Source organism: Cynocephalus volans, chromosome 3 (assembly GCF_027409185.1).
Source record: "Cynocephalus volans isolate mCynVol1 chromosome 3, mCynVol1.pri, whole genome shotgun sequence".
Taxonomy (NCBI): Eukaryota; Metazoa; Chordata; class Mammalia; order Dermoptera; family Cynocephalidae; genus Cynocephalus; species Cynocephalus volans.
Window position 1 is genome coordinate 80208194 of NC_084462.1, and position 19825 is coordinate 80228018.

General features: G+C 36.9%; 1 protein-coding gene across 5 annotated transcripts in view; it reads right to left on the minus strand.

Annotated features, from left to right (window-relative positions):
* RNF111 (ring finger protein 111) overlaps window positions 1–8198 on the minus strand; it is an 88744-nt gene extending 80546 nt beyond the window's left edge. For all 5 annotated transcript variants that reach the window (XM_063089102.1, XM_063089101.1, XM_063089100.1 and 2 more), the window contains exon 1: window positions 7876–8198. The gene's annotated coding sequence lies outside the window, so the exon portion shown is untranslated. The remainder of the gene's footprint in view (window positions 1–7875) is intronic.
* Window positions 8199–19825: the final 11627 nt, after the last annotated feature.

Consider the following 19825-nt stretch of genomic DNA (forward strand, 5'->3'; position numbering starts at 1 on the left):
CTCTCCCAAGTCAGCTAACCAGCCATCCCTATACAGGGATCCAAAACCTTAGCCTTGGTGTTATCAACACCACACTCTCCCAAGTGAGCCACAGGCTGGCCCGACAAGAATAATTTTATAAAGGTCAGTTGCAATGTGGACTCTGAAGCCATATCAATGAAACTTTTTACACCATTTTATTAAAAATCCAATGCTCTATCTTATATCTTATGTAGACCTTTCACCCATGCATGATTTTATAACATCATGCACTGGTCATGCAAAAAATATTAGTTCACTGAGTTATGTACACGTTCCAAACACTGACACATTTCATTATACAACAGTAAAATATATCTTATTTGGTTAATATCACCACCAATCTCATCAGAAAAGTCCTGAGAAGCTGTCAAGCTCTTAGTGGCAGAAATAAGTTTTCCAAAATTCTAATTTTGCTCAAAAACAATAAATTCCATCAGTTGTTTTCCTTGAAATGACAGGCTCATTTCATTTATTTTTGAGAAAACATGTGCAAATACCCAAGTTTACATAACTATAGTTTGCTATTCTTTCAAGCAAAAATAGTGTTTCATGAAAAAGTTACTAGTTTGCTAGCTCACAAGTCAATCCCAGTTCTTTCCTCAAAATAAGGATGATTCTTTGATATGCAGCAAAAGTGCCTTATAACATCCTTCCCATTTTGTCACATGGAATATTGAAGAGACTTGCTCAAGGGTAAAGATTAATAAAATTAACAATTCTTACTGCTTCATAAAGGACATTCTTAAGTGAAACTGACTATACTGTAAATGTGTAGTGATGAACAATAAAATGATTATTAGTGCAGTTTTACCACTATCTCGATTTGTGCTGCAGTGACAGCAGTTTTACATACTACTGTTTTTGCACCATCAGCGCAAATGTCAATTGATGTTGACATTAGTTATATAACAAATAAGAACTTAGTATTATTACAAAATAGTTTCAACCTGGCACATCTCCTGAAACACCTGGAGACCACCTGAAGAGTCCACAAACCACATTTTGAGAACTGCTACTCTAGACATACACATAAAATAACAAAAGGAGATCTATTTCCACGGAAAAGAGTTGAGTAGTAAGACAACACGAATGGCAAGGAGCCTTATTTTTCCCTGTACATCCTTTGTACTGTGTAAATTTGGTACACTTTGTATGTACTACTGTACTACTTTTCCCTAAAAAAAATTAATTTAATACACAAATGTAAACTGACATGAAAGCAGAAATATAAGCATATAAGTAGAAATAAGTATAAAAGTAAGAAGATATGTAAGTATACTAAGAAATATGAAGATTTACACTAAACAAGTAATTTTTAAAAGCTAAAATGTTTCTGTTTAGGCAGTGAAACTAGGGAATTAGGAGAGTGGCATAGAGGACTACTTTTTTTTAACAAGCCTTTTGAAACTGACTTTTTAAATCACGCACAGATATTAATTGGCTCAAAAATAAAATATTAATTGACTCAAAATAAAACAAATATTCAAAATACTGCTTGAAAATACTTATAATGTTAGGTTTAAAAGATAAATAAAGCAAATACCCACGCACAGGTGAGAGAATGGCTGTGAAATACACCAAGATACAACAAGAGTAACTGCCTGGGATAACACGGTGGTAAGTTTCCATTGTATATGAAAATTCTATGTTAAAACTTTAAAAACTTCATTTAAAAAGCTAGTTAAAAAGCAACAATTTCCTTCAGACCAGAAGGTCTAATGATTTAGTTAAAAAGTAAGTACGTGAACCCTAAGTAGTTTTTTAACCCTATACACACATACACACAAAGTAATCTTTTTCCTTCTATTTAGTAGGATTACAATTAAGACCACATTAGAACATAATATTATTTGAAAAAGGGTAAAGAATAATAAAATAGTTGCCTTATGGTAAATATAATAAATTGCTGAATCTAATGTGACTACCATAAACAAAATCTTCAGAGAAATATAAGCCTATTATTAAAATCTAATTTAAATTTAATTTCTTAGAGGATGCCCTGATTCAGGAAAGAGATTATTTCTGTACATAAAGAGAACTCAAAAGCACACTGAATTCCCCACTAAAAGGAACCAAGGTTCCTTGGAGAACAGCTGACTCCAGGATTGAGACAGGAAAGATACAAGACGACCTTGGAACATCTTGCTGTGCAAGAAAGGAAATACTCAAAAAAGATGACGAAGGTATGTCAAAGAGACAAAGGAACCAGCGTGAAGAGGCTCCCACTGGACAAATCGAGCATCAAAATAAAGGCAGTAATGGATTATAACCCATTGAATAAAACAGGAAGTACATGAACCCATATTGATGATATGGATAAAAGGATGCCTCTTCCTTACAACAGAATGCCTATTGGTGGAAGGAATGGAGAAGTTAGAAAATAACCATTTTGCAACCATCAGAGTAAAGACCAGTATAGGCAAGAATTGTCAATGGATACTACTACATGGGGAAGAAGGTTGGGAGTGGACATGTGGAACAGGAAGATCTGATGAGGAGCAGAGTATCTCAAACTTATCTCCATTCACTGCTTTTTAGTTGCAAGGGGAAAAATAATAAATATAAAGTAGAGAAACCAGACAACACAGTGACCAGGTAATGAAAATTCACATCACCAAGGGGCAGACTGACATCATGTGCCTTCATATCATACCCTGAGAAGGATACAAACCCCCTGGCTGGGGACATATATAACCTGAATCTAATTATGAGGAAACATCAGACAAACCCAAATTGAAGAATATTCTATAAAATATATGGCCTGTATTCTTCAAAAATGTTAATGCAAGGAAATATAAAAGTTGAGGCACTGTTCCAGAAGAAAGGAGATTAAAGAGACATAACAACTAAATGCAATCTGTGATGCTTTACTGGATCCTATGGGGAAAATGCTATACAAAAGGACAAATGCTCTTACTGAGACAAAATGACAAAACTGGAATATGGACTATAGATTAAATAAAGATATACAGTATAGTATTATCAATGTTAAATTTCCTGAATCTGGCAACTGTGCTATGATAATGCAAGAGAATACAATACATAGTGAATATTTAGAGAAAAATGGGCATAATGTATGCAATTTATTCTCAAATGATTCAGAAAAAAAAAAAAGAAAGCAAATGTGATGAAAGGTTAAAAATTGGTAAATCTGAATAAAGCGTATTCAGGAGTTCTCAGTACTATTTTTTTAAACTTTTCTGTAAGCTTGAAATTATTTAAAATAAAAAAAAAATTTTTTTTAAGTAAATTGGAGCATCAAGATAGTAAAATCAGTAACTTATTCTGATGCCCTATAGCACATATGAATAAGGGAAATGACTACAACAGGGATTCAGACTGACAAATAGCCCTAGACAGAATTTCTTAAATTTTAAATTCTCTAGAAAAGGAAAAAATGTTTTTTTAAGTATACAATCATAAATACTCAACTAAGATGCTGATCCTGTATACTGTCAGGAAAATACAGAAATCTATGTTTTTCATGTTAATACAGTCCGCATTGAGGGACTCTCCCTTTCTCCAGCAAACCATAAGCCCCTTTTAGTTAGGTCTTAAGATCTTGCTCTTTGTTGTAACTCAAGCACTGACACAGTGCCTGAAATACAGCACCCACATTTGTTGAATAAAAGCTGAATGTTCAGAAACAGAAACAAAATACTGCATTTTATCAAAATTGAGAGAAAGGGGGAAACAGGGAGGATACACCTAAACATGGTACTCTTGTAAATAATTTTAAATATATTTTTAAATATAAACATTTTCAAGCCTCACAAAAGCAGAGGGCAATATTAATACCCACATACCCATCATCCCAACCCAGCAATTCTCAAGACAGGGCCACACCTGCTTCATCTACTTCATCTCTCCCCACCACTTTTTTTTTGCACTAATGTATTTTTAAACAAATACCAGATATCTACCATTTTTCTCCCTCATTCCTCAGTCTCCACCTCTAAAAAATATGAGCATTTTCTTACATAAACATAATGCCAATATCATCCCCAACAAAATTACAATAATTCCTTCATACCTTCTAATACGCATCCCCACTCAGATTTCCCCCACGTTTCAAAAATTACTTTTTTTTTTTTTTTTAATTTTATTTTCTCGATATACATTGTGGCTGATTATTGCTCCCCATCACCAAAACCTCCCTCCCTTCTCCCTCCCCCCCGCCCCCCCAACAATGTCCTTTCTGTTTGCTTGTCGTATCAACTTCAAGTAATTGTGGTTGTTATATCTTCTTCCCCCCCCCCCCAGTTTTGTGTGTGTGTGTGTGTGTGTGTGTGTGTGTGTGTGTGTGTGTGAATTTATATATTAATTTTTAGCTCCCACCAATAAGTGAGAACATGTGGTATTTCTCTTTCTGTGCCTGACTTGCTTCACTTAATATAATTCTCTCGAGGTCCATCCACGTTGTTGCAAATGGCAGTATTTCATTCGTTTTTATAGCTGAGTAGTATTCCATTGTGTAGATGTACCACATTTTCCGTATCCACTCATCTGATGATGGACATTTGGGCTGAAAATGGTATGGAGGTTCCTCAAACAACTGCAGATAGATCTACCATACGACCCAGCTATCCCACTGTTGGGAATATACCCAGAGGAATGGAAATCATCAAGTCGAAGGTATACCTGTTCCCCAATGTTCATCGCAACACTCTTTACAATAGCCAAGAGTTGGAACCAGCCCCAAAATTACTTTTTACAGTTGGTTTTTTTTCAGTCAGGATTTAAACAAGGCCAACATATTATATTTGGTTACTATACATAAAATATTTTTAATCTTTCTCTTTACATTGTCTGTCAGTGATTATGAAAAGCCTGTAACAGACAAACCAATTAATTTACACTTGTAGATTCTCCAGAATCAAACCCAATCTAATGCATTTGCTCTTCCTGCTGTCTATAGCACTCTTCCTCCAGATTGTTACTATGGCTGATTCTTTGTAGTCACTGAAATCACAAATCATATTATTACCTATAAAAAATGACCCTCCCTAAACACTCAGTCCATAGCAGAAACCCACTTCTTCATACTCTATTACACTGTCCTATTTTTTTCATGACCATTACCTGAAACTATTCTGTTTATGTTTCCCCCCAATAAAATGTCTGCTCCACAAAGGCAGAGCGCCACCTTCATTGAAGACCAATGACAGTGCCTAGAACATGAGACATTCAATAAATACTTATTGAATGATCAAATAATAATGCAGTAGTACCTCTATTAAAAACGTAAGCTCAGCTGTGTTTTTAAACATTTGTAATTCACTTCTCATGTAATGGTATAAATTGAGTAGTTGTAGAAACCTGGACCAGCTGTTACCAAGAATCTGTGGGATTACAGGAAAGAAATGTAATTCTGGACTTTTACTGAACAATTACAGATTTCTGAAAGAAAAACAAACTATTCGGGATGATTTAAAGAACGTTACCAGCAGTCATAGAAAGTTTCATTTTTAGTACATCCAAGAGCTATTAAAGCTTGAGTAATATCTACAATAGGACAGCAATATTACCTGGAACAACAAACATAGCCTCGGCATAGGTTTCTTACATACACACACACACTTGTATATATCATGAAGGAATTTACTCTCGGTATAGCATTTCTTTCTAGAGATTTGATCATGATGAATACAATGAATATGAAAAACACCTAACCAAAAAAAAAAAAAAAAAAACATTAAATTTGGGACCTAGAGAAAACCAGAGTTATCTTACACTTCTCATTTTAACAACTGAGAGAGATCTGAAACCCAGGGAAGTTTAGCAATAAACTCACAGATCTAATGTACAGCAAGCAGAGCTCGATCTAAAATCCAGATCAACTACTCCAGCCTTACACTCTTTCAAAAGATAACGTCACCCACACAATGTTAATGTCAAATTATAACATATTTTAATTACTATCAATTTTTAGGACTATCACTTTTTTTTTTTTTTTTTTTTTTTTTCTATTTAGGTCCTAGTCCGTAGGCGGGAAAAAAGTCAAAAGAGGGGCACATATAATTATGCCTTAAGTAAAGCATGAGACAGAACAACAATATCTTTTCACAACAATAAAAAAGCCTAAAAACCTAAATGGTTTGATTCAATGAGTTTTTATTACACATTTTTAATTTTAAAGTAAAAACAACTATTTAGGAAAAATCTGCTGAATGACTATCCTATTGCTTTAAACAAGTAAATTGCTGTTCTCTTATTTTCAACATTATAGCTCTCAATTATCTGCAGAAATGGAGTACCAAAGTGAAATTCATTAAGGTGTAACTTCCACTGTAATTCATTTTTCATCAAAATGAAGCTATTTTGATTATACCTTTCTTCAAAAACCAACTCTATTTCTAGTGAAATAACTAACAAGTGACCAACAGACACAAAAGAAAAAATGTGACAGTAGGACCCACACACATATGATAAAGCACCCCTGATAAACAAGGACTCTACTCTTCCCAATTTTTCCTACAATAATGTTCAAACCAATTCTTACACTACTATTCGGTGGCAAACAAATGAGCAGGAGAGAGAAAATAAAGTCATCTGTTCAATGTTAAATGGCAAGAGAGTGACAAAAGTAAATTAATTCAAGGCTTTAAAAAAAAAAAAAAACAATTTAAGATTCCTTACAGAGTAAAAGGGCCTCTTTATCCCATCTATTTTGTTTCACAAATGTAACCAAAAACTACTGCTTAATATGAAAAACATCACGGTTTATATTGACATGAACATTTTTATTGAAACAACATATAGTAACAAACTATCTAAATGTAGATCTTCACCTTAATAAAGCTAAGTAAAACCAGTATTATAGAACTTGTATGTAATCTCAAAATCACATTCTAGCATTTTCAAGCAAACATACAAACACACAACAAAAATGGGAAAGGAAATGAAACCTTAGCTTATCTTTTCCCCAGTCTGTTCTCTTTGGTTGAAAAGGCCCCTAAAACAAGAAAATTAAAGATAAAATACCAAATGAAATAAAGTCTGGATTAAGTCAGGTTCAAACTCCTCATAAAATGAAGTCTATGTCAGCTGGCATCTCACCGGTAACTCAAGAGTTCTAAATTCACACCGCACTTTATACATCAAGAAACAGGAAAGCTTACAACAATACAATGGAGTCACCCCATATTACAAACATGAACAAATTAAATGAGTACCTTATACTTCCTGGTATTTTTTTAAACGTTCTAACTTACACTTGCGTTGAGAAATATCTGTAAAGATGTACTATAACCTATTTAAGAACTATTGTGACAAACCTCTATTTCTGCAGTACAGAACAGATATTTCCACTACAGCACTGCCACTGGCTCTGATAAATTACCTAAGGACAATAATAGAAATATCAAGCTTCTTTTTTAATGACCAAAAAGCCAACTCCATACAAAATCTGACGCGTCCGTATTTCTGCTGTTCCGTGGACTACATTTCCTTGATCAAAGAAGACAACTCCCTAACCGTCAGGGCTGACTTAGCGCCCTCCAACTCCCGGGTCCAGGTTACCTTCATCGTTCCATTGTCAAATCGACTCCCACGCCTCAGTCCTCAGCCCCCATCCTAAGACTCTGGGGAGAGTCGGAAAAGAAATCCCCTCACCCACACACCCTCCGTGTAAGCTGTGGGTGTGTCGGTAGACGAAAGCTTTGCCCAAACACAATTTAATCTTCCGCGGGGACCCAGACCCTAAGTCACTGTGGAGCCAGCAACAACCACCCGGTCGCCGACCCCAGCCTTCCGCGGCCGCAGCCCTTCCTCTTTCTCGCGTCCAGGCCGGCCCCTCCCCCGTCGCGCGCACGCGCGGCCTCCAATCGATCCCCTCCCCCCGGTTCCCCTCACCTTAATCATTAGCCACCCTCTTCCCAGGGTCCGGGAATCACCGACCCAGGAAGGAAGATAGGAAATGTAAGGGGGGAAGAGGATGCGTCGAGAGCCAGAGATCTGCGCCTCAGATCTCGGCCTAAAAGGCCCCTATAGTCAAGAGCAGCGACTGTCAAACTGTATGTGCGGCAGCGCCTGGACTCGGCCCAGCTAACCCGGCTTGGGTGCAAGAATGTCTAGTTTGGTCCCACAGGAACGCCTCCTCCGAAGTTGCGAGCGTTTCTGTGCTCCGCAGACCGAACACCTCGCCACCGTCGCCGCCACGGCTGCTGCTCTCCTGCCGCTGCCGCCGCCTAACCAATACCTCCCCTACTGGGCGATCACGACACCCAGGGCCTTTACGACAGTTGGGAAAGTGAGAGCGCAATAGCCTTCACGCCTCTAGTAACATCTGTTTGTTTCTGCGCTTGCTCAGATTCTTGTTTCTCACTGTCCCGCCCCCTCTTCCCGGCCCTGCCCCTTTGTACTCGCTTTATCTGTCTGTTTGCGGAACTGAACGGTGTCACAGAGCTCGTTATTTTGTTTTCTTCTGTGATTATGCGTTCAATGTTTAAGCAAAATTTTGACTACATCTTGATTAATTGTTTGTAACTAAAAATCAGAACTAACTTCAGAATTGACTTTATTTACAGTACTCGTAAACAAAAACTATGGTTTAGTGTCTTTCACAACAAATGATACCCATATCATACGCGCTAATGACAAAGATCATGGCACCTCAGTGTTAAGGTGAATTTGCTTGCGGAGTCAGATCAAAAGTAGTATTAGATATCCTGGGAACTCTGGTTATACAATCTCATAAACCTTAATTATTTTATAAAAATCAGTAGATAGCAGATGCTTCATTATGTGCGTTAGGAGGATGTAAGGAGAGAGCATGGGCTTTGAAGTCAATCAGGCAGACTTCCTTTCAAAAGCCCGAAGATGCCACTTAACAGCTGTCTCATTTATTAGACCTTTATAAATCTCAGTTTCCTCCTCTATAAATTGGGATAACGTTATCTCAGAAGGTTGTTGTGAGATTAAATGACACAGTTTATATAATGCTCCGAACATTACTTACCAATCAAGTGTTCAAAAAACATTAATTCCCTGCCTTTGCCATCAACTCATCTTTCTCAGTACTCTTTCTTTTGTTCTCTCATGTTCTCCATGTCGCTCAGTGAAGAAAATATTTTGAAATTATGAAGATAAACAAGAAATGATAGCAGATTGTGCAGAGAAACTGAAGGAGCATTGGACTGGGATTTTCCTCAATCTTCCTATTTTCTCACTCTAAATATAGAATTCCATCTGGACTATTTTATCTATTCCCATGGTTTTAACTGTTACCGTCTCATGACTTCTCAAACCTACGTTTCCAGCCCTAACCATTTTTCTAAAGCTCTTGACCTGTGCTCTTCAGTAAGGTAGATACTAGCCACATGTGGCTGTTGAGCACTTGAAACGCAGCTAGTAAAAATTGAGAAGTGCTCTAAATGAAAAATGCACATCCAAGTTCAAAGGTACAATACAAAAAAAAAAAAAGATTGTGAAAATCTCAATACTTTTTAATATTGATTACATGTTGAAATAATATTGTGGATTTTTTAGGTTAAATTTGTGGTTCTCAAACCAGGATGATTTCCCCCACCCCAGGAGGCATTCAGCACCCTCCAGAGACATTTTTGGTTGTCACAACTCAGAGAGGAGTGGAGTGGCTACTGGCATCTAGTGGATAGAGGCCAGAGATGCTGCTAAACATCCTACATGCATGGGATAGTCCTCCACAACAAAGAATTATCTGATCCAAAACGTTAATAGTACAGCTGAGAAACCCCAGGTTAAATATATTATTAAATTTTATTTATTTATTAATTTATTTATTTTTTAAGATGACTGATAAGGGGATCTTAACCCTTGACTTGGTGTTGTCATCACCACGCTCACCCAGTGAGCTAACCGGCCATCCCTATATGGGATCCGAACCCGTGGCCTTGGTGTTATCAGCACCACACTCTCCTGAGTGAGCCACGGGCCGGCCCATATTATTAAATTTTAAAACAGCAAAAAGAAACAGGTAAAATTAATATGGCTACTCAAAAATTAAGAATTATATTTATAGCTCACATTATATTTCTATTGGACATAGACCTCTCTAACACATTTACTTATTTACAAAATAAGTGAATAAATGTTGGTATATTAGGGGCTGGCCTGTGGCTCACTCGGGAGAATGTGGTGCTGATAACACCAAGCCAAGGGTTAAGATCCTCTTACTGGTCATCTTTAAAAAAAGAAATAAAGTAGGTATATTAAATTTATGCCCCATCCATCTCAGTTTTTCCTGACTTACTCAATAGCACCAAGTTATCCAACTAAACATCATCCTTGACTACTCTCTTCCTCATTCCCTAACTCCAATCAATTCAATAAGTCCTTCCAGTTCTGACTTTGAAATATTTCAAATATTGCAATTCCACCCTTTCCTCTGCATATTCTGCACCAGTCGACACCTTCAGTGTCTTTAGTGTTCATTTGTCTAGTAAACATTTATCATTTACTATGTGCTAGATGTTGGCCTGGACACTGCAAGTACTACATACATGATTACTCGCCGACTTGCAGAGTTTTTACAGGACTTGGAAAGTAAATTCATTATTTACACTACAATGTGGAAGGGCTAAGATGGTGTAATTATGCTCTGAGAACACAAAGATAGAATGCTGTAGTCAAACCTAGAAGAGGTGATGCTTAAATCAAATTTTGCAACATAAGAGAAGACAGTTAAATAAAGCAAACAGAGATGGCATCCCAGGCAGAAAGATCAGCACATGCTGAGATACAGAATCCTGTACCTGGAACAGCATGAAGCAAATTTTCTACTGTGATCTACTGAACGTATCATGCTGGGGAATCATCAAGAGATGAAGGGGGGAAAGTAGATAGAGATGTATTAAACAAGGTCTTTTTGCTGGGAGAAGGAGTTTGAGCTATTTTATGCTTAAAACTATTGAAAGCCATTAAAGGAAATGAATCAGAGCAGTAAGAATCAGATTTGACTATTAGAGACACCATTATATAGGCAGAGTAGAAGGTGTGTTGGAGAAGGGCTAGAGTCAGGGATGGGGGAGGGAAGGCCAATTGGGAAGACAGGCAAAAAATGATAAGGATGGTGGAAATGAAAATGGGAGGGAACAAATACAAGAGATAAGATTGAATAACTAATTGAATATAGACGATAAAGGAGAAGGAGAAACTCAGGCTTCCATATTTACAGTGTTAAGTAATTGGTTGATTGGTGATGCTGTTCAAGAAAAAGACAGGCTTGCAAAACCCAACTTTTGGGGTTTGGGACTTTTTGTTGGGGTAAAACTTGTCTTTTCTGGACAAGTTGAGTCTGAAGTGTCTAAGATTTACCCAAGAAAAAGATTCCTATAGACTGTTTTATTTGGCTGTTGGATACATGGGTCTGGAGCTCAGGTCTGGAGCTCAGGAGAGAGGTGTGGGCAAAAGACAGAGATTTGGACTCAACATATGTAATAGCTGAAACAATAATTTTGGTGAAGTCACCCAGAGTTTAAGTAAGAGGAGATGGATGCCTACAAGTCTGATATTTTAAGAGCTGAAGAATGAAAAGAAGTTCCAGCAGGAGATGGATGGGCCAGAACACAACACCACACACACACACACACACACACACACACACATGCACACACGAGACAGATACTAAGCCAAGAGAGAAGAATTTCAATAGTGAAGTGGGTAATCAAAGACATGAAATGTCCGTTAGTTTGGCAATAAGGAGATCTGTAAGCCGTTTACTTCAGTAACTGTCATACCTAGTTTAGAACAAAGGTTCTCAATGAGGGGTCATTTTGATGCCCAGATGTTATTTGACAAAATCTGGAGATGTTTTTGGTTGTCACAACCAGGGAAATGCTACTGATATCTAGTGGATAAAGGCCAGGGATGCTGCTAAACACCCTACAATACACAGGACAGACCCTCACAACAAAAAATTATCTGGCTCCAAATGTTCTTAATACCGAAGTTGAGAAGTCCTGGTTTAGAAAGGACTGGATAGCGTAGTTAGACAAGAATTGATACCATTTCATGGAATTGGCAGCAAATGGGTAAAAAAAAAAAAAAAAAAAAAAAAGACACATATCTAGTAGGATATGAAGTCAAGAAAGGGTGAGACTTGGATCCTGTTGGTGTGCTAAAGGGAATGAGTATGAAAAGAGAGGTGAAAGATAATGGAAATAAAGGGATGCTCAATGGAGAAAAATTCCTATGGAGGCAGAGGAAATGAGATTCAAATCTCAGATTGAAGAATTAGCATTGGATAGGAAAAGGGATAGTCCTTCCACTGAAACAGGTGAGAAAGAAGAAGTGATTATACAAATAAATTGAATGCTTGCTCATGGAATGACTTTGGTTTCTCTATCAAACATGAAGTAGGGCCTTCTACTAAGATGTCACATGGAAGTGGCTGGGTGGAGAGTGATTAGAAGAGAAAGATAAAAAATCAGAACAGTCATTACCATAATGACTGAAGAGCAACAAATCAAAGCCCAGAGCAGAAAACTGGTGAGATTGAGAGGACAGGTGCTGCAAATTGAATTTAGAGGAATAACGGTAGATTACAGGGGTGGGAGATAACTCTCACCTGAATTACATATAATAGTTTCCTGATCCCCAAGCTTCCACTCCCAACACCATCACCACACCACCCCCAATTTAACACAGAGTATGGTGGAAATTGATTGAGACACTAAATTGCTTAAAATCCTTCAGTGACCCTCTACACTTTCAGGTTAAAGTCCTAAGTCCTTAGTCTGGCAAATAAAGTCCTTCAAAATTGATATTCTCTAGTGCCATTTCACACCACACCTTTCCCACAATCCTGCCCTCTGCCCCTGCTTAGACTTCAGTGAACTTCTTAAATTTCCTTTAGTTTTCCAGAAAAAAATTTGTATTGTTCCAATACATCCCTTGATTTGCCCCCTGAACCTGACAAACCTAACTTCATTTGTGCAATCACTTCTTCCTTTTCACTGGTTTCTTTGGAAGGGTCCTTCTCCCACCCAGGTCTAATCCTTCCATCTAAGCTTTGAATCTCATTTTCTCTGCCTCCACAAGAATTTTTCCTCCACTGAACATCTTTTTATTTCCATTATCTTTCACCACTTTTTCTACTGGCTTTTTTCCTTCAGCATAACTATAGGATTCATCTTACCCTTTCTTGACTCAATATCCTGCTATATATGTGTCTCTCTTTCTTTTTCCATCTCCTTGTCTTTGCACTTACTGAATCTTCTGTCTCAAAATACTCTCCCCCCCTTCACATTTCCCACCCATGCTTTATCTGCTTAGTAAACTTTATCCATTCCTCCAAAACCTACTCCATGAAGCATTTCCTTACCTCTCTCCTCACCACCCAAAATAGAATTAATAATCACTCCCACATTTGTACTCTCTTCAGTCCTTGCATACACTTTTATTATAAGTATTATAATTATTTATAGACATACCTGTCTCCTCTAAAACAATAAAATCAAAGAAAAGGTCTTTCTCTCTTTAGAAGAAAAATAGCACTCCATATTTTCTGAACTATCCTGAGTAAGGAGATTGGGGTTCTAGTCTCAATTGTGCTAAGAAACCAGAAATCCTTAATCTTAATCAAATCCCTTGAAGTCTCTGCAAATTAATTTTACTCACTTGTGGAAAGATCAGGATTATCCAAATAAACTCCACACCAAATTCTGCCTTCCAGAAACTGCAGCAAAATAATATTTACCAAATTAGCCTGCATACATGTGCCAGCAGCGTCTAACTATCTGCCAGGCAAAAATTTGAGGAGTTTGGTCTAAACAATGGAAATACTGAGTTGGATTAATGGATTCCCTGCAATGAATGGGAAAAAAGGAAATTTCTACAAATTATCAAACTCAGAAGGAAAGACTGGTATGCCCCCCATCCACTGCATACTTCACAATTGTATAAAATTTGCAAGTGAGAGTAACTAATTATGTAGTCAGCTTTGTGAGTTCTTTGGAAGAAAATGAAGACAAGTTTGGAGATTTAATGCAATGAAACAGAGAGATCTTGGGAACTTGTTGAAAATGTTTCCTGAACAATTCCCTCAGATGTAAAGCTCTGGAAAGAATTAAAAGGATCTCAGAGATGCACTAATCAGAACACTCAGTGGTTCACAACATTTTACTTTCTTATTGATATTCCAAGATATCACTGGAACTTGAAACTGAAAGAAAAATGCTATAAATTCCACAACTCCTGGTTTAGTTGAGGTAGCACAGCTCCTCAGTAAGATTTCATATATAAAATGTGATTTCAGCTAGCATGATTGCAAACAGTCTTTGTTCAGTCCACAGATTTAACATATACTACACATAGTAGTATATATGTAATTTTTATTATACATACAGAGAAAGAGACATAGAAAAGAGTCATTAGTCACATCCTTTATTTCTTACTACTAAACTGTTTTGAAGTCAACAGAATCATAGATTTTTAAAAATTGAGCTGTTTGGTAGAAGGATAACCTCAAAAGACACTACAGTTTGATGAGTATTTATCAGTTTGTAAGTTTCTCTGATTATCTTTGAAATGCAACCTTCAAGATATATTTAAAATTATCAATAACTTATACTATCTGTGTGACTCAGTTTCTGAAAAACTGAGGTGACATAAATTACAGACTAACAAGGGACACAAAATGCCTGGAATTTTGTAGACGAGTAATTGAAGCCTCAAATATCCTGAAATATTTCTGACCAAATTCTGGGCATTTGAGGCCATCTCATTCTGCGTAAGTATGTTTTTAAATAAAACTACAGAAAGATGAAAGAGAAAGCCATCATTGACCACTGGTGACATAGCCTAGGATGCAACTGAGGAGTCCCAACAGATTGACAATCATACTCAGAAATAGTTTAGTCCATGAATTACCAATATTTTTTATATACTTGGTCAAAGTTAGCCATGTAAAAGCAACTTTTACATTAAGTTGCTTTAACTCTTACAATGCTTTTGCAATGCTGTCTTTAAAGTGTTCACCTCTGTCAGCAATAAAAAATTCATAAGTTTCTGATCATTGAAAAGTTAGGCTGGATAACCTCCAAAGTCCCTTAGAGTTCTAAGATTTCATGTTTTGCTTCAGACCTAATTAGATTTATGTGAACCCTGTGAATATTACAATTTCAAGTGCAATTTACAAACTAGGGGGCCGAGCCCGTGGCGCACTCAGGAGAATGCGGCACTGGGAGCGCGGCGACACTCCCGCTGCGGGTTCGGATCCTATATAGGAATGGCCGGTGCACTCACTGGCTGAGTACCGGTCACGAAAAAGACAAAAAAAAAAAAAAAAAAAATACAAACTGGGTAATTACAGGTATTTGCAAATTCAAAATGAGGTAAAGATGTTTCTATGCATTGCTTATTATTTACGGATCATACAAAGTTTTCCAAAAACATTCTTTCTCTAAACTATATTAATTGTTTAATGTAGTTTAATAGTTTAAGTGCATGAAGTGTATCTTTAGTATGATTATGGACTACAGGGCTGCTAAAAGACATATATTTAGGAACTGTTCAGAAATAAAGATATAGAAAAAGGCATAAGAGAATGAAATGAAACTGACCATGTACCAAAAGGGGATTTTTGAAATATTTGACAACTTTTTGAATTGACAACTTGAATTCAATTCAAACTCAACTTGTTGATTTGACAACTTCAATCTGAATGCCTCAGGGATTCTGATAAGATTTTAATTATTTTTAGCTTTTGATAGAGCATAAGTCACTATTATGCTAATGTTTCACAAAATTGGAATGATTATTTACAGATTTTAGTATAATCTCTTAGTTTTAAAATTTGCTTAACTATGTTTCCCCTCCCCACTTCTTGCTTAACTATTTTTAAATCCTGAAAATATCACCTGATTAAAGTTGATGATGCTCAAACTCTGAAATCTTTTTTATTTGAATTATACAGATAAATGAAATCTTTCTACTCTGAACCCTTCAAACACTAATTTAGGATTAAGTTAGACTATGAAAGAGTGCCACCTACTGAGTCAAAATTACTTAAACATCTCAACATTAAGTTCATTTTGCAGAACATGTAAAGCTCTAGCAATTTTTTCTCAGAGATGTACGTTTAAGAGGATCTTCATATAGCAAATACTATTTTACTGAACTACATTTTCCCTTCCAGCAGAAGATAACGTGCTGGCCATATGTGTTTATCATTTCCAATATCACCCCAACATATGATAAAGGAATTTAAAAGGCACAAACCCAAAACAACAAGAAAATGGGAGCAGGTCATCAGAAAGTGAATTATTCCAGCAAATATCTGGAAGATAAAAATCAAAGAACTAGTGATTGTTATAGCAGAATGAAAAAAAACTACACCATAAACTACTACAAGAGGGGCTGCACCAATGAGCAAGCTGCTATGCCTTGTAGAACACAAGTGAGGCAAGACTGAAATGTAGAAATGAAAAAGAAGATGAATTTTAAGTCTCTTTGTGGCAGAGTCAAACCTCTCCACTCCTCTCTTCACCACAAAAAGGATATACAGCATCTAGACCTTTAAGTCCTAGGCTGAAAACAGGGGCAGGGAATTCTGTAAAAAAACAAATTGAACTAGTTGAGGAGAATTAGAGCAGCTGGTGTGACAAGACGCAATAAACATGTCACATTCTAATATTTATAGGTCCCACCTGCCCACACCTGCTGGGCAGTAAGCAGCACCCTTTTACACAGACTTTACATTTAGTTTTTACGTAGTTTTAAAATATTTATTGAAAACCAAGAAATGCAGAGATATTTGATTAAAAACCTGTAACATGAAAGAGATCAAGATAAACGCTTTTTAAAATGACTACAGAAAATGGGAATAATTCAACAAACAGAAGGCGGTAAATATTTTAATCCCTCTAATATGCTCAGAAATTTTAAATGACACTGCATTCTTATAACAGGAAAAGGATGTTACGAAAAAAGGGAGAAAAATTGTTTAGAAATTAAATTATGATTCTGAAATTAAAATTTAATGGAAGGGTTAAAAGATAAAAGCAAGAAAATCTTCCAGGATGTAAGACAGAAAGGGAAAGGAAAATGAAAGAAAAAGTAAGAGATACAGAGTGCCGAATAGTAGAGGAAAATATCGAACAGAAGTTCCCGAAAGGAAGTGTGCTGGGCCATGCCCCCCAACACCCACAACCAGCCCAGCGATGACCACTGAGCCACTGCTGAAAGCCCCCTGGTCTCCCCTGCGAGAATGATGGGGCTGCCACAGGCCTCAACCCCTCTTCCTTTCTCCTTCTCCCACCCTACTTCCTTCCCCCTTCCTCTCTCCCCCTCCCCACCAACTCCTCCGCAACAGCATCATAGAATGTAAAAAAAAATTAAGAAATAAATAAACGTAAAAAAAAAAAAAAGTTCCTGAAAGGGAGAACAAGGAAAATGGAGAGACAGATTATGAAAGAAATAACAAAAACTTCCCCAAATTGAAAAAGAGTTCTAAAATTCTAAGATCGTCTATTCATTCATCCATTGACTGACCCTTGAGTTGTTTCCACCTTCTGACTATTGTTAATAATGCTGCTATGAGCATTTGAGTACAAGTATCTGTTTTCAGTTCTTTTGCACATATACCTAGGAGTGGAATTGCTGGGTCAAATGGCAATTCTGTGACCACGTTTTTGAGGAACTTCCAAACTGTGTTCCACAGTGGCTGCACCATTTTACATTCTCGTCAACAATACGTGAGGGTTTCAACTTCTCCATCTCCTCACCACTTGCTATTGTCTCTCTTTTTGATTACAGGCATTCTAGTGGGTATGAAGTGGCATCTCATTGTCACACTGTGTTTTATTCTTTTAGTGATTACCTTAGAAATCGCCACAGTCATCCTTACGTATCAAAACCTAATACTGTTATCTTATGATCCTTGTAGGCAAGAATCTATAAATGGTTTAACAACATTTACCACATAGACCACCACCCTTTTCATAACCCATTTATGATGTTTTTGTCATGTATTGTAATTCTATAGCATTTAAACCCCACAAGACATTATTTTTGTTTTTCATACCCCGTTTTTACAGTCAATATGATTTAGAATTATCCTCATAATTACCATTTTCTTTGGTCTTCATTGCTTTCTACATCTCTGATCTTTCATGCAAAATTATTTTCTTTCTGCATGATGAACAACCTGTAGAATATCCTTTACTAGCTATCTGCTGTTGGCAATATCTCTTACTTTTCTTGAAAATGTATGAACTTGACTTCATTAATGAAGTATTTATAGAATGGTAGTAGTTATTTCCTCATAGCACCTTGAAGATATTTCACTGTCTTTTGAGACCTTTGTTGTTATTAAGTCAGTGGTGAAAGTAACTGTAGCTTCTTCATAGTTAATCTGTCTTTTTTTCTGGCTACTTTTCTCTTTCTCTTGATTCACTGAAGCTTCATTTTTAAAAATATTTACTTTATTTAAAAATTTTTTAACTGACACATAATAAGTATATAAAGCATTGTGTGATGTTTTGATACGTGTATACAATAAAGTTTCATTTTGATGTATTTAGTTGAGTGTTTATTCTGCTTGGGCTTTGATGGAGTTTGGACATGTTGTCCCCTCTAAAACTTATGTGGAATTTTGATCCCCAATGTGGCAGTGTTGGAAACTGATTAAGTCATGGGGGCGGATCCCTCATGAATGGATTAATGCTCTCCCTGGGGGTGGGGGGAAAATGAGTGAGTTCTCACTCTATTAGTTCCCGCCAGAGCTTGTTGTTTATAGGACCCTGGCACCTCCTCTCTGTCTCTCTTGCTTCCTCTCACCATGTGATCTGCTCATACCCGCTGGCTGCCTGCCACTTTCCACCATGAGTAGAAGCAGCCTGAGGCCGGTGCCAGACGCAGCTGTCCCAGAATCGTAAGCCAAATAAACCTCTGTTCTTTATACATTCCCAGTCTCGGGTATTTCTGTTATAGCAACACAAAATGGACTAATACAGGCTTTATTTATTCTGTAGGGCTTCTTGAATCAGTGGGTTATCATTCAAAATTTCAAAATATTCCCTCAGATCCATTCTTTCTCTGTTTCTTCTGGGACTTCAGTTAAACAGATCTTCTCACTGAGTCTGGTATGTCTCTTGCCATTTATACTGTATTACCTATTTTTAAATTACTCCTTGCTTCATTCTGGATAGTTTCTTCTGAATTTTATTCCAATCACCTAATTCTATCTTCAGTTGATTAATCTACTAATCCATTTGTTAAAACTTTGTCATCTTTTTTCGCTTCTGGGATTTCTTTTTTTTCCTCCCAAATCTATGTCACTTTTTTACAGTTCACAGTTCTCTTCTGAAATTTTCAAGCTTGGTTTTGTCCCTGAACATGGTAATCATAGTTGTTTTACAAACTCTATGTCTGATAATTCCAATTTCAAGAGTCCTTGTGAAATTTCTTCTGCTCTTTGTTTTTCTTGCTGGTTTTGACTCATGACTTTTTGTCTTTTTGTGTGCTTCTTTTTGTCTTTATTCGTGTTTAGAACGTTGTGCCTGAAATTTAATTTATGGGAATCATCTGAGATTTGTTATGACTGTAACTTCCTCCACAAAGGATTTTTGTTTGTATCTGCCAGGGGCTCAAGGTGGCCAGGAGTGCAGGACCGAGGGGTGTGGTTTGCTGCATCACAACATGATGTGAAGGAAGACCACAATGCATGCCCTTTTTCCCAGAGGACAGACCTTCATGGCCCTGCCCAAAGTTGGGGATGGGTCATCATCCTTGGCAGGCACCATATACCAACCCTCATTCCTTTGACCCAATTAGGCTTTTAAAGGGGCAGCTCAGTCTCTCATTTGCCTTCTTAGGATTGGCA